Here is a 14,807-nt window from a genome sequence, read left to right as displayed (position 1 = left end):
TCCCTCCATTCGGTCGATGTGCACCACAAGCGAGATTTGTTCAATTAGCTGATCTATGACGATCAGCGTCAACGAACTAGCTAGTTTCACTAACTCATCCGTCGCCTGGTTCTCCGATCGGGGGATCTTCTGTATAATGACCTCCTGGAAGTTGACCTTCAACTTCTCGAAAGCCTCTGCATAGAGCCTTAGCCGAGCGTTGTTTATCTCGAATATCCCGGATAGTTGTTGGGCGGTAAGCTGGGAGTCCGAGTGGATGAGGACTTTAACTGCTCCCACATGCCGAGCTGCCTGCAGGCCGACTATCAGCGCTTCATACTCTGCTTCGTTATTAGTGGCTATGTAGTCCAGCCGGACGGAGAGTTGTATCCGGTCTTCCCGTGGCGAGATAAGCAGTATGCCAATTCCGCTGCCTTGCCGAGTGGACGAGTCATCCACATATATTTTCCATGTTGTCGCCGGCTCCTCACTCCGAACTTCTATGACGAAATCCGCTAAGGCTTGAGCCTTAATTGCCGCTCGGGGTTGATATTGAATGTCAAACTCGCTTAGTTCGGCCGTCCATTTGATTAGCCTTCCTGATGCTTCCAAGTTGAGAAGGACTCGTCCCAGGGCACTATTAGTTAGCACGATGATTGTGTGGGCCAGGAAGTACGGACGAAGCCTCCGAGCAACGAGAATCAAAGTATACGCTAGTTTTTCGAGACTGGTGTAGCGAGACTCAGCATCCTTTAATATATGGCTCAAAAAATATACAGGCTGCTGCTCTTAGCCGTTCTGCCTAACCAGAGTCGATCCAACGGCATGTTCGTTGGATGATAGATAAATCCACAGTGGCTCACCAACAATTGGCTTGGCTAATACAGGCAGGGAGTTTAGATATTCCTTCAGCTCTTCCAGCGTTCGGTCGCATTCGGCGTCCCATTGGAATTTCGTGGCTCGACGAAGTATTTTGAAGAATGGCAAACTTCGATCGGGTGACTTGGATATAAACCTGGACAACGTCGTGATCATACCGGTCAACCTTTGAGCTTCCTTCAAGTTCCGAGGCAGCGGCATGTCTTGCAAAGCTTTAACCTTGCTCGGATTGACTTCAATACCCCGCTCGATGACGATGCAGCCCAGGAAGCGGTCATTCTTCGTGTCGAACAATCACTTGTCAGGATTCAATTTTATCCCGTAGGTCCTCAGTGTCCAGCAAGTCTCATTAATATCTGCGCATAAGTCAGCAACTCGGAGGGATTTAATTAATATGTCATTGACGTATACCTCCATATTACGGTCGATCTACCGTCGGAACACCTTGTTCATCAGCCTCTGGTAGGTGGCTCCAGCGTTCTTGAGTCCGAACGACATAACATTGTAGCAGTACGTTCCGTCGGCCGTAATGAAGCTGACCTTCTCCTGGTCTTCTCGGGCGAGCGACACTTGGTGGTACCCTTGATATATGTCGATCATGCAGATCAACTTGTTGCCCGCTGTCAAGTCCACCATTTGATCTATCCTGGGCAGGGGATAGAAGTCCTTTCAGACATGCCTTGTTCAGATCGCGGAAGTCGATGCAGACCCGCCATTTGTTGTCTGACTTGGAGACTAACACAATATTGACTAGCCAACTCGGGAATTGAACTGCCCTAATATGGTCGGCCTCCAATAGTTTCTCTATCTTCGCGCAGATGGTCACATTCTGCTTCGCACTGAAATCCTTTTTTCTTTGCTTCACCGGTCGAGCGTCCCGTCAGACATGAAGCTTGTGCTGAGCCACGCTCGGGGAGATGCCAGGAAGCTCATGTGTCGACCAGGCGAACACATCGTGATTTTGTTTTAAGGCAGACAACTAGCTATGCCTTCTTCTCCTCCTCCAGGTCGGCGGTGATGAAGGTTGTTGCCTCCACTCGGCTGGGGTGGATCTGGACCTCTTCCTTTTCTTCGTATACCAAGGTAGGGGGTTTTTTCAGTGATCGCATTTACCTCCAGTCGCGGAGTCTTCCGAGCACTCCTAGCCTCAGACTTGACCATCTCGACGTAGCATCGCCGAGCGACCAACTGATCACCCTTGACTTTACCCACCCGGTCGTCTACTGAGAATTTGATTTTCTGGTAGTAAGTAGATACTACCGCCCATAACTCGTTGAGGACCGACTGGCCCAATATGATAATGTAGGCTGATGGCGCATCCACCACGATGAAGTTGGTGGTCCTGGTTCTCCTCAGAGGCTCCTCTCCGAGCGAAATGGTCAATCGGGCCTGCTCAAGCGGTAGTACTTCGTTCCCCATGAAGCCGTATAGCGGGGTCGTCATGGGCAGCAGCTCGCTTCGATCAATTTGTAACTGATTGAATGTCTTCTTGAAAATAATGTTCACCAAACTCCCTGTATCAACAAAAGTTCGGTGAATTGTGTAGTTAGTGATTACCACTCGGATGATTAGTGCGTCATCATAAGGGATCTCCACTCCCTCCAAGTCGCTGGGGCCGAAGCTGATCTAGGGTCCTTCGGCCTTCTCCTTGTTGCATCCTACGACATGGATCTCCAACTACCGAATGTACGACTTTCTGGCTCTGTTGGAGTCGCCGTCGATCGGTCCTCCAACTATCATGTCTATCTCTCCTCGGGAAGCATTATTCTTGTTTTCCTCTTCCCGAGCGGATGGTTTATTTTGCTCGGCCGGGGCTCGGAAGGGGGCGATGTCATCCCTCCACTGATGTTGGTGGTGTCGCTCGGGAGTCCTTCTACCGTCCTCTCGCTGCTCCGTAGACCGATGTCTCTGTCGCTGATCGAGAGAAGGCGATCAGCGGTGATATCCTCTTGGGGTTGGTTTGCTGACGATTGATGTCAGTCTGCGGTAGTCCCGCATGTTGTGAGTCGTCGACTGGTGGAACGAATAAAAAATCGGCATCCTTACCTTTCCCTTCGACGACTTAGGTCGACCAAACGCCACATGTTGTATGGCATGTGCCCTGGTCTCCTGGTGCGGCCGCGCTCCTTCGGCCCTCGGCCCCTTGGGCGGCTGATGGCCACTTGATGGTCGGGGCTCGGTCGACGTTGAATGTTCGATCGACGCCTCTTTCCTTATGACCGCTTGAGCTTCTTCCATATTTATATACTCATTGGTCTTCTTCAGCATGTGATCGAAGTCCTTAGGCAGCTTTCTGATGAGCGACAGGAAGAAATCTCCCTCGGTGAGTCCTTGAGTGAAGGCATTCATTATTGTCTCGGACGAGACCGAGGGGATGTCCATGGCCACTTGGTTGAAGCACTGGATGTACGATCTGAGCGTTTCCTTGGGCCCTTGCTTCAGGGCAAAGAGGTTGACGCTCGTCTTCTGGTAGCATCGGTTGCTGGCGAAATGGTGCTGGAAAGTGGCTTGAAAATCTTTGAAGCTTCGTATCGAACTGTCTGGCAGTCTTCGGAACCAACGTTGCGCCGATCCAGAGAGCATAGTGAGAAAGACTCTACACTTCACTCCGTCTGTATACTGGTCCAGCATGGCCTCATTGTCGAATCGATCTAGATGATTGTCCGGATCGGTCGATCCGTTGTACGTTCCGATCGTCAACGGGGTGTAGTGTTTGGGCAGAGGGTCTTGTAAGATCTCCTCTGAGAATTGTCAGTTGATCCGTTCGGACGATGCGTTGCCTCGGGGCGCCTTGCCCTTTTGCACGTCCCGAACGGGAGCATCATTCGAAGACGATCCCCGCTCTTGATGCGCCTGAGCTATTTCCGAGGGGGTCTGGAACAAGGCACGATGAAAGGGGATTGGCGCGGGTGGCGCCTCCCCCGGTGTGCCAATCGGCCTTCTGTTCTGCCCCCAAACAGAGAGTTGCTCCGCTCGATCTTCCTGTCTCGCTCGATTGTCGGCTGCCGATATTGCAGGCTGCGGCACTTGCCAATCGACTAGCGCCTACTGTTGCTGTTGCTCGATCATTTTTGTTGCTCGGGCTTGAATGAGCATCTCAAGCTCCTCTTGGGCGAGTGTCACGGTGGTGAGTCATCCAGCGTCCTCCATCTTCTCGGCTCGGATGCAGGTGGCATTCCCACAAACGACGCCAAATATGATCCTATCCGAAAGACGAAGAGGTGGAAAGCTGGGGATGTGGCGCTCACGCTGACATCATGAGGACTCCGCGTGGACCTGCAATACAGACTACATCAGTGCCGAGCCAGGGAAGGGGTCCCCGACATTAGCCCTCCGATGCTCAAGTCAGTCACCGACAATGAGGAATGAAGCAGAGCAATAAGAACTATAGCACAAATAGTGAATATCACGTGTATTGCGTACCTCCGCCGATGTTTGGACCCCCCTTTATATAGAGCTCCGGTAGCGCGCGTGCATGCTTCCCAAGGCAAGCACGCATCTCAAAGTTTCCCCTGAAAAGACTTGTCGGTAAAGTGTCACTGACACAGTACCTCAACGGGCCGAGCATATCTCTAAAGTGACAATGGAATCTTCCGTCGTACGATCTTCTGGCAGCCCATGCCCGATGTCGGCAACACCAACTCCCAAAAGGATATCAATGGATATCAGGAGTGTACTGCTAGGCCGGGCGGGTTGGCCGCTCGGGCGGAATCCCGCCGCCCTGGTGTCCAGTCTAGTCGGCCTGGACCTCGTTGTTCCTCCGTGTGTCTGCTCGACCCAAGGTCCACTCGGTCATTGCCAAAGTTTGTTGCTAGGCCGAGCGGGGTAGCCGCTCGGCCGAAACCTATCACTAGACCGAGAGTGGTAGCCGCTCAGCCAGTGTTGAACTCTGCACCTCTGTTGTCGGGCCGAGCGGGATAGTCGATCGGCTTGGTTTCTGCACATTGTTTCCCCTAAGCGTCGGTTGTTTGATTGTTCTCCGTGTCGGGACGATGGTAGGTTGGAGCCCTTTACCCGGTCGGGACATGAGTCACCCAATCGATCGATACCATCTATGTATTGATCATCTTAATTTTGACTTCCATCGTGACAGTAGGATGAAATTCTTTACCATCACTGCATCATTGTCCTATGTGTTTACTTTTTATTTTTGATTAATTTAGATTCGTATACCAATATTGACTAAAAAATAATATATGAACCTTACTCAAAATTTAAAAGTGGCCAATACGTTGTATTTCTAGAGTCTCTAAGGTCATTTTATGCTTTTATTTTTTTTTTCTTAATTTTACCAAGTTTAAGTACGTATAAATAACTAATGTTCCAGAAACAAGCTAAAAGCAAAGCTACGATAATTTCGCAACGTACTCTCAAGACTGTACGATGATGATTGAGGGGAAAATTTTTAAAATAAACATAAATAATAAAGTTATTATAAAAATAGATAAAAATAAAATTTTTTATAAATTTAGATGAGATGAATTCATATCCGGGATTTAAATCCTGATAAATATTATTTTTTTATTTATTTTCTTATATTCCAATTACCGGGATTTAAATCCCGGATATGAATTTTTTTTTTTTTTTATAAATTATTTCATTTTTCATTTGCTTAAGTTTTATTTTTTAAAATAAAAAAAATAACGACGCTATAATCCAATAATCATATGAGCGGAATACGGGTGGTAGAATTCTTTTTCTCAGACGATTCCTTCCACATTGAAATCGTCGACGTCCTAGATATGGTACCGATTGAATATAATTTGTAGCATATTTACCAATAATATAAATGTCAATTTTCCTTATATTAAATATGATAATCTTAAATATATTTGCTAAATTTCATAATCTCTTTTTTTTTTCAGTTTATTGGAATTATTTGTTAATATAATTCATATTATATTTAATAAATATAAATATAATTTATTATTATTATTTAAATATGTTAATAAAACAATTTAGCTTTGTAAAAAAAATTATTACGAATTTGATTTTTTTTTTAAAAAAATAAAACTTAAGCACATGAAAAATGAAACAATTTGTAAAAAAATTAAAAAAAAATCATATCCAGGATTTAAATCCCGGTACCTTCTAATTACCGGGATTTAAATCCCGGAATATAAGAAAATAAATAAAAAATAATAATTACCAGGATTTAAATCCCGGATATGAATTCACCTCACCTAAATTTGTAAAAAGTTTTATCTTTACCTATTTTGTAATAACTTTACTATTTATGCTTATTTTAAAAATTTCCCATGATTGAGATATAAAGTGTTATCATATTAAGTTATGGGATTAAAATTTGACACGTTCGATTATATTTTTTTCTATGCCTTGGTCACTATACTTATAGTTAATAGTCACCTTTGATTTATCTCTTTCATATTAGCCTAGGGATGAATTGGCTTCAGGGATGACTGGTCAAATCTTATGAAAATTTCTCACCAGTCACCAATGTAAATCAAAAAGCACTCACATGGGCGACCCATGAACCCAACTTTCTTAAGTCAACCATCTAAATTCATTCGTTAATTCACCGAAGCTGAGACTCGATCCTTAAATACTTGAAAATTTGAGAGTGTCCTACCGTTGCACCATTGCCCTTGGGTCCTATGATAAGATATATACAGGTAGATCACGGGGATATTTTGTCCTACTACAGCTACCATTTGTACGGGAGAGATTATGCACCTAATAAAATATTTTGTATGTACTAAAAAATTGATCCCAAAATTTATTGAAATATTAATATTATCATTAATAGATGTAATAGATGATTTTATTAATTTAAGTAACTAAAATTAGACAAAGACTTTGTTCAACTCCAATGCATCTCAGACGAAGATAATTAGAGTTATTCTATCAATGAGACTTGATATAACTATTTTTTTTATTTAGATAAGTTTAAGAACATGATTTAATATAGAAAAGATAATATTTGAAAACAAATCGCATGTTAAATGGTCCTTATCATATATCTAACTTTTATTTTTAGTTGGCTATTATAAGATAGCAGCTATCATTAAGTTAGCAAGTAAGTTTCCAACAAATCATTTATTACAAAGAATCATTCAACTTGATTGATTTTAAATTTTTTATCCAGATTTATGATAATGTACTGATATAAACATTTAAAATCTAAGCTTAGACTTAAGTATCCCATGCCTTTCTAAGTGGCTCAGTATATAAGCAAGGTAATCATAATATGATTGTGAGCTGATGATTATCTACATCTATAGATTTTATGTTTTCTGTAGTAGGACCTCGGATAAATCTAAATTGCAAGTAAAAAGTTTTAAAAACATAGGTTTTGAAAATAAGAAGTTTTGAAAAAAATAAATTTAAAATAAAAACATAAGTAAAACCTGTTGAGCGCATTCCTAAGAATATTCCTAAGTTATGGTTAAGTTGAGAAAGGTCAATGTGAGTCAATAAAAGTCAACATTAGTCAAAATATAGAAAAATCAAGTCAAATATAATGCTCGATACAATAGAAGTGTCAATCTGTATGTTGAGGACTGCTAGTCTACTAAGGTAGGTGGAAGAGGGTGGTTCGAGCTCCAAGATTTAAACATCACCATTATCTAAAGATGTTGGACCTACTACTGCTCTTCTAATATCTACAACTCACTAATTATAGTCTGATGAAGACCGATGACTAACACCTGAAGATTAGTGATTGACCACTCGAGTTTGATCCTTCTTTCTTCTAAAATAGGGATAGTTGGAGGTCGAGTAAGTTGAGAAAAGTCTGTGATGTCAAAATCAAGCTTTTCCTCCTCCTCTACTATACTAGTCTAAGCTGAGGCTAGTCTCCCTTTCTCCATGACATGGCATTTTTACTATATATGTGTATTTTAGCTAATGAAAACTTACTAGCACCTATCATGTCAAACTCATGCATAAGTATGACATCACCTATAGTGGCATAAATCCCCAATGAGGCTAGTAATGATGTCAGAATATGACAGTAGGGCATATAAACTCTCTTGCTAGTACTGATGCTGGATGAGTGAATGATGACATGAAACATATGCAGACTGATATCTATATCTAACATATGACATAATGCATACAACAAAAATGAATGAAATTGTAGCATTATTACGACATCCCGAGTGATTAAGGGAAAAATGCAAGTCACTAAGACTATATACAAGACATAGTCCTATATCCTAAGTCTAACATAGTTGAATTGGTTCACTATTGGTACCTCTCTTCCTAAAAAAGATACGAGTATATCGTATTTAATGTAATATAAGAGTAGGAATCACCGAAAGATAAATCTCTAGGAGGATAACACAAAATTGTGGATGATGAATATCTATGACCTAGATGATCCCTGATGACAACAGGAGAAAGTATAAAGTCTCTTCCTGCAACTCTAGTAGTGTAGGTGATGTCATCAATCTTAACCAGGTTATTATACAACTTGGCACACAATCCTATATTAACCCAGCTAGTACAATAAATCAGGTTACCTAATCTATAATAGTCATCACTTCTATAGTAGATATATATGATCTCATAAAAAATGACCTATTGAGATGTCTTGTATGCAGAGGTATAAATGATGTAGATAAAAACTTAATCATAAGTTCCTCTGTAGAGAATCTAATATCAGTGCTAGGGTTGCTAGAGGTACTAGCTTCAGTAACTTCTCTTAATCCTACCAATATAAATAAATAATTTATTTCTACAATAATAATGATAGGTTGAGTTTAGAATATTATCTAGACATTTTTTCGATAACTAATATAAGAACTAACGACCTAGGCTGCTTGAGACTAGACCAAAATCAAAAACAGGAGAGAAATGGCTCAGAAACCAGCTTTGAAGGTGCTTGGAGTCGAAGCATCGGGTCCCCTTTTATAAAGCCTATCCGAGTGCCCAGAGATGGTCTGAACACCTGAACCATCTTGTCAGGTTGTCATGTAGCGACGTTTTGAGGCGCCTAGAGAAGGTTAGATGACATCATCTAAAAAGACAAGCTTTTTTAATTATCAATCAAGTTAACCCTGTAGATTTAGTGAAATGATTATCAATTTTACTTGATTAGAATTAGTTTGAATTTTGGAGCTAATTTGACTTTGTGTTATATTTACTTTTAACCGTAAGTCAGTAAAATACGCATTTCAAAAATTGACTTTCAAGTCGTGGTGAGATACAAAAACCTTCTTTGATATTAAGCAATGACTATTTCCTTAGATAAAGTCATTTTAAGAAATTATATATTTAACCTACTTATTGAAAAACTATGGTGTAACTAATTTAGGACGTGGCTAATGGTGCGTCTATTTTATATAGGTATTTTGATATATTTCAATGCATCTTTTGACCTCCTTTGCGTACAAATATTTCATGATTTCATCTTTTTATACTTCATGTCAATATATGTCTATGTTGGGATACTACTCTTGTGCATTATTTGCGTTAGGATGCAGAATGGAATGAAAAAAAAAGATTGAAGACCAAGTTGTGAGTTTCCAGCACTGAGTACGGGCGCCCGTGCCTAGTGGCACGGTCCGTGTTCAGTTCAACTTCTAATCCGGAGTACCTGTGCCCAATAACATGGGATGTGCTCAATGACCAGCAGCGAGCACGGGCGCCCATGCCCAGTGGCACGACCTGTGCTAATCAGCGCTCTAAAGCAACAGCACATGCCACCGGTCAAGACCCGTGTCTGGCTTCCGCTCCAACCACTATTTAAGGAGATCCCTCCATTTAGATTGGGGATCTGATCTAGGGACCGTCTAAGGATTCCAAGGAGGCTTGAGGAGGAGATCCAAGGACCATCCATGTCATCTCGGCAAAGGAGGAAGACCCAGAACATCTAAGAAGAGGATTCTTCGATCAAGCCTAAGCCGCTTCTCTCATTTCTCTAATTCTCTGAATTTATAATTAAATTTCTAAATTGTGATTATGATTTGGGATTGTAACCCCACATTTATAGGGTAAACTCTAGATTCTAGGATTAGGGAGCAATTTCATGCAATGTAAACACTATATCTTTTGATCTAAGCATGTTTAAATTTTTCTTGTTATATGATATGTGATTTGTGATCCGGATCTACTATGTTTGCACGATTTCGATGTCAAAAGCATGAGATTTGTATATCACGAGGAATTTGGAGATGAATCAAAGGAAAATCCAATCCTCCGACCCTCAAAAAATCGAGACGTGGAGAGTCAACTACGAAAGTAGATCGGTATGCCGCGAGGAACCCTAGATTATCATAGAGTTTAATGGATTAATCATAATTCATCGTCATATAGTAAGAGAACAGTCATTTAGGGATTGTGGGGTCTTGTGACAAGGCCCTACTTGGGTTACGCTCCTTAATTTGGTCCACTCCGAAGTAGTCGATAATTAAGATTAGTACGCCGATATAGTTCCAAAAATTTGCACTAATTACATATGATAGTCTACCTACATAAATCAACATTTAGGATAGGAATTCAACGATAGATCAAGTGTTTACTTGCATAGAAGTAAAACCGAAGTCCTATAATCACTCTTTCTCTGATTGGTAACATCACTTTATGTCTTGCTACTATTTTTTTGTTGCATTGCTACTGTTTGAGTGGGTCCCCTCTGATTGGACCATTACTGTCTTTATTATCCTTATGAGCTAGCTACTTTTTCTATCTGTTTTCTCTTTTGCTTTAAATGTTGATTTCTGTGTTTGTGATACACTGCATCTCTGATTAGGTTTGAATAATTAAATCTATTTAATAAGCTAGTATTTAGTCACCAGTCTCTATGGATTCAATATTTTTTACTTGACAGCCCGACCATGCACTTGTTGTTTACTCACATCAAGTTTTTGGCATCATTGTCGGGAACTGAATTTGATTGATATTAGTTGAAATTTAGATTGATTGGATTAGACTATTGGTCCCTTAGAGACTGGCAAGAGGAGGTGAATTGCCTGAAATAAAATCAATACCTTTCTCAAACTTTTACAGCTTAATTAACATAAACACTTGTATAAAAGAAACTAATTAAGAAATTAGAAATAGAAAGAGGCATAGATCTTTTACCTCGTTTGCAATCATGTGATTGTTAATCCAAGACATTGAAAAGTCCACTAAAGTCTCCTTCAAGCGGAGAAGCCTCTTACAGCAATCAAAGCTCATAATTACAAAGCTAAACTCAAGGTAGAATATTTACAAGTATTCTTCTCTGTATTTTTTAGTGTTGTTTAGCTTCTGGGATTAGAGTTGTATTTATAGCCACCTGGAAGGGTTCTAGGCGCCTGGACATAAATAGAATTTTATCCTCGTTGCACCATATCACAACAGCACGTGTTTTGATAAGTTTTCTAGTTCAGGCGCTCAGACTGAGCTGTTCCAGCTCGACCAGGGCATGTGCCTGGGTCACCCTGGGTCCAGGCGCTCGGAGCACAGTCAACCTCTGATTGACTTTTCCTCCGGGTCTTCCGCTCTAGCTCCGCTCGCTTGAGTGATTTCGGTCATTCAGAATAAGGCTCATCCGAACCCATTTTCCGACTTTCTCGGACAACCTTCCGCTCCGACTTCTCGTCCCTCGGAAACGCTACGCGCCTCATTCTTATCCACCAGCGTACTCTTCCGCAGCACCTCATCCCTCGGACATACCGAGCTCGTCGACTCTCTCCAGTGTCGTCCTTCTGGCTAGTTGCATATTTTGCTCAACTTCCTGTATTCCTAAGTTCCTGCTCACTTAGACACATGACATCAAAACATAACAAGACCTAACTTAACTTGATTTGATCACATCAAAACTACCATGGGATACTTACATAGACTGTTTCTTTACTGTTTGCATTTGTTTGGACTTGTCTTTCCTTTGCTTCTTTGCTTTATCTTTCAGGAATCACTCTTATTCATGCACAGAACATCAAGGTCAATAGATTTACAACCTTTTGATCCAAAGATCAACCATACATACCATCAAACATTGAGGAAGAATCAAGCAATGGAGCATAACCAAGATCTAGATATTCCTAATCTACTTAGGGCTAACAACAACAAGCCTCTTGGTAACTATGTATCACCAAGTGTAAGGGTGTTAGATTAAGCATTGCTAGACCCACTATAGAGCTAAATAATTTTGAACTCAAGCCAGCTCTAATCTGTATAATTCAACAATACCAATTCAAAGGAACCCTAATGGAAGATCCCAATTTGCATCTAGAAATTTTTTTGAGATATGTGGCACTCTAAAGCAAAATGGAGCTTCTGCTGATGTAATTCGACTTATATTGTTCCCGTTCTCATTGAGGGACAAAGTCAAGTTGTGGCTCTCATCACTTCCTCTAGAGTACATAACCACATGGGATCAATGTGAACTAAGATAAATTCTATCCGCCAAGTAAAATAGCTCATATAAAACACTAAATCACTAATTTCATGCAAAAGCATGGAGAATTTCTATTTGAATAATGAGATCGTTGCAAGAGTTTTTTACAGTAATGCCCTCACCATGGGCTTGTAAGATGGTTGATTATACATACCTTTTACAATGGAATCTCCTATTCTACATGTGTCTTTGGATTCAACTACTGGAGGAGCTATAATAAACAAGATACCTGAATAGGTTGAGAAGATTATAAAGAGTGTAGCCTTTATGTTGGGAGATTGTTGGTGTAATATTCTACAGGTCAAGGTTGACCTACTTTGACTGAGCTTGAATTGAGTTAAGCTCAAGTCTTAATGTTTATGTTTTGATGGTTTGACAATACATGTTGACAATATATGTTTGACAATACATGTAGTCAATATATAGAGATTGCAGGTACAATTGTTCATGTGTGGAGATTGTGATGGAGAGTCAAGTAGGTCAAGGTTGACCGGATACTTGACTGAAAAATCCTGGTGAGTGAAGCCAGGTGAAAGTCCTAACTTGGAGGTTAGGCAAAGGAAGTCCTGGTGAGTGAAGCCAGGCAGAAGAAAATCCTGGTGAGTGAAACCAGGTAAAAGACCTAGTGAGTGAAGCTAGGCAGTGAGAAATCCTAGTGAGTGAAGCTAGGTGAAAGTCTTGGTGAGTGAAGCAGGCAGATGGAAAGTCCTAACTGGGAAGTTAGGCAATAGAAAGTCCTGGTGAGTGAAGCCAGGCAATTGGGAAAGTCTTGGTGAGTGAAACCAGACGCAAGGAAAATCCAGATGGATCAAGAATGATCGGACATCTGGTGTTGGGAAGTCCAAGTAGGTCAAAGGGATTGATCGGATACTTGGCACAAGGAAAATCCAGGTGGATCAAGGTTGATCGGACACCTGGTGAAGATAAGTTCAAGTGGGTCAAAGAGATTGACCAGACACTTGGTGAGCAAGTCCTAGTAGGTCAAGGGTGACCGGATGCTAGGCACGATGAAGCAACAGGTCATGGTTGACCAGATGTTGGTTTAGGAGGCTTTAGACTTGATTTTAGGGAGAAATCATGAACTGGATCGATCAGTCGATCGATTGGCTCATGCCCAATCGATCGGCCGATCGATTGGGCTAGTCTTCGCGACAAGCCTCCTTCCAATCGATCAGTGGATCGATTGGGACAAGTGCGTGATCGCACAGAACAGCGCTGGATCGATCGGTCGATCGATCCAAATTCCCCAAACGATCAGTGGATCGATTGGGAGCTGTGATTTCGCGTGATAAGCCCTGGATTGATCAGCCGATCGATCTAGGCAATTCCCAGCGAGCACAGAGGCACTCTGGATCGATCAGTCGATCGATCCAAAGCCTCCCCGATCGATTGGGAGCAATCCAATCGATCGGGATCCGACCGTTGGCATCGTATTTAGCTGCAGGTGTTCGATTCCTTCGGTAGAGTTTCACCGATTCATCTCAGATCTTGACTGTGCTCCCAGAGTTTCTCCACAAAGTTCAGATCGCCAGTTCTTGAAGGTTCTTGGAGGTTTTCCAAGTCAAGAGGCAAATCTACAGCTGAAGAAGAAAGCTAGGGTTAGGGTTTTCAGTTGTAAAACCTGTAAGCTACTGCTTGTATTTGTTTTCCTTTCTTTCTTCTTGTACTGTGAGCTTGTAGGGCTTCTCCGCCTTTGGTAGTAATCACAAAGGAGTGTTATTCATAGTGGAGGGTGTGTGAGTGCGTAGATCCTTGGATTAGTCACCTCTTGTGAGGTGGATAACAAATAAATCCTTAGTGTTAGTGTTGTGTTTGTTTTCTTTGTATTTCCGCTGCACATCTTTGAAGAAACAAGCAACGCCGACCACGACGAGCGCACCGAGCTATTCACCCCCCCCCCCCCTCTAGCTACATATTCGGTCCCAACAAGTGGTATCAGAGCAAGGTCGCTCTTCACCAGAATCATCGCCGGAAGGGGCAAAGAGCTAGAGGGTGAAGAAGTTTAAGCAAATTCATCAAAGACAAAGAATTCAAGAAGCTCAACTTCAAGATGGAATTCCAAGACGGACTTGGATTCGATACAAGGGTGCCTCCACCATTTATTTCAACAAGCTTCGAGCTTTGGAAGTCAAGGACCAAAAATTTCTTGATGGTGGAGATAGAGCAATGGTTTGCTCTAATGGAAGGCTTCGAAGCTCCAATAAACTCCAAGGGCAAGCTTCTCAAGAAAAGCAAATGAAGTCAAGAACAAATCCAAAGATGTAAGGTCAATGATAAAGTGACCAAGCTTTTGGTCAATCTATTACCTAGCCATATTCTTGAAAAAATTGGAGAGTTCAAGGATGCCAAGGAGCTTTGGAGCAAATTGACATCAATTCATGAGATCTCCTCCACTGTACCAGACCAAGAAAAATCCAAAGAGGGTGACTCATTGGATCAAAATAAAGAGCAAGAGGACTCCGAAGTTGAGAGATGCTCAACTTCCGAAGAAGAGAAAGTCCAAGAAGCTTCATCTTCAAAGGAATGCAATGAAGAAGGCAAGGAGGAAGCATACTCCTTGTTCCATGTACAAGATGAGGATGAGGATGAGGAAGTCTCCACC

The 14,807-nt window shown here is 41.7% G+C and overlaps 1 protein-coding gene and 1 non-coding gene across 4 annotated transcripts in view; both read right to left on the bottom strand.

Annotated features, from left to right (window-relative positions):
- Window positions 1-14,807, bottom strand: part of LOC122041854 (growth-regulating factor 3-like) — a 36,638-nt gene that overhangs the window by 12,312 nt on the left and 9,519 nt on the right. The window lies entirely within an intron of this gene.
- On the bottom strand, window positions 12,230-12,336 carry LOC122044652. Its single transcript, XR_006129680.1, has one exon. It is a non-coding gene; the product is annotated as a small nucleolar RNA R71 (small nucleolar RNA).

This window comes from Zingiber officinale, chromosome 2A (genome assembly GCF_018446385.1).
Source record: "Zingiber officinale cultivar Zhangliang chromosome 2A, Zo_v1.1, whole genome shotgun sequence".
NCBI classification, from domain to species: Eukaryota; Viridiplantae; Streptophyta; class Magnoliopsida; order Zingiberales; family Zingiberaceae; genus Zingiber; species Zingiber officinale.
This window is presented reverse-complemented; position numbering and strand designations above follow the sequence as displayed.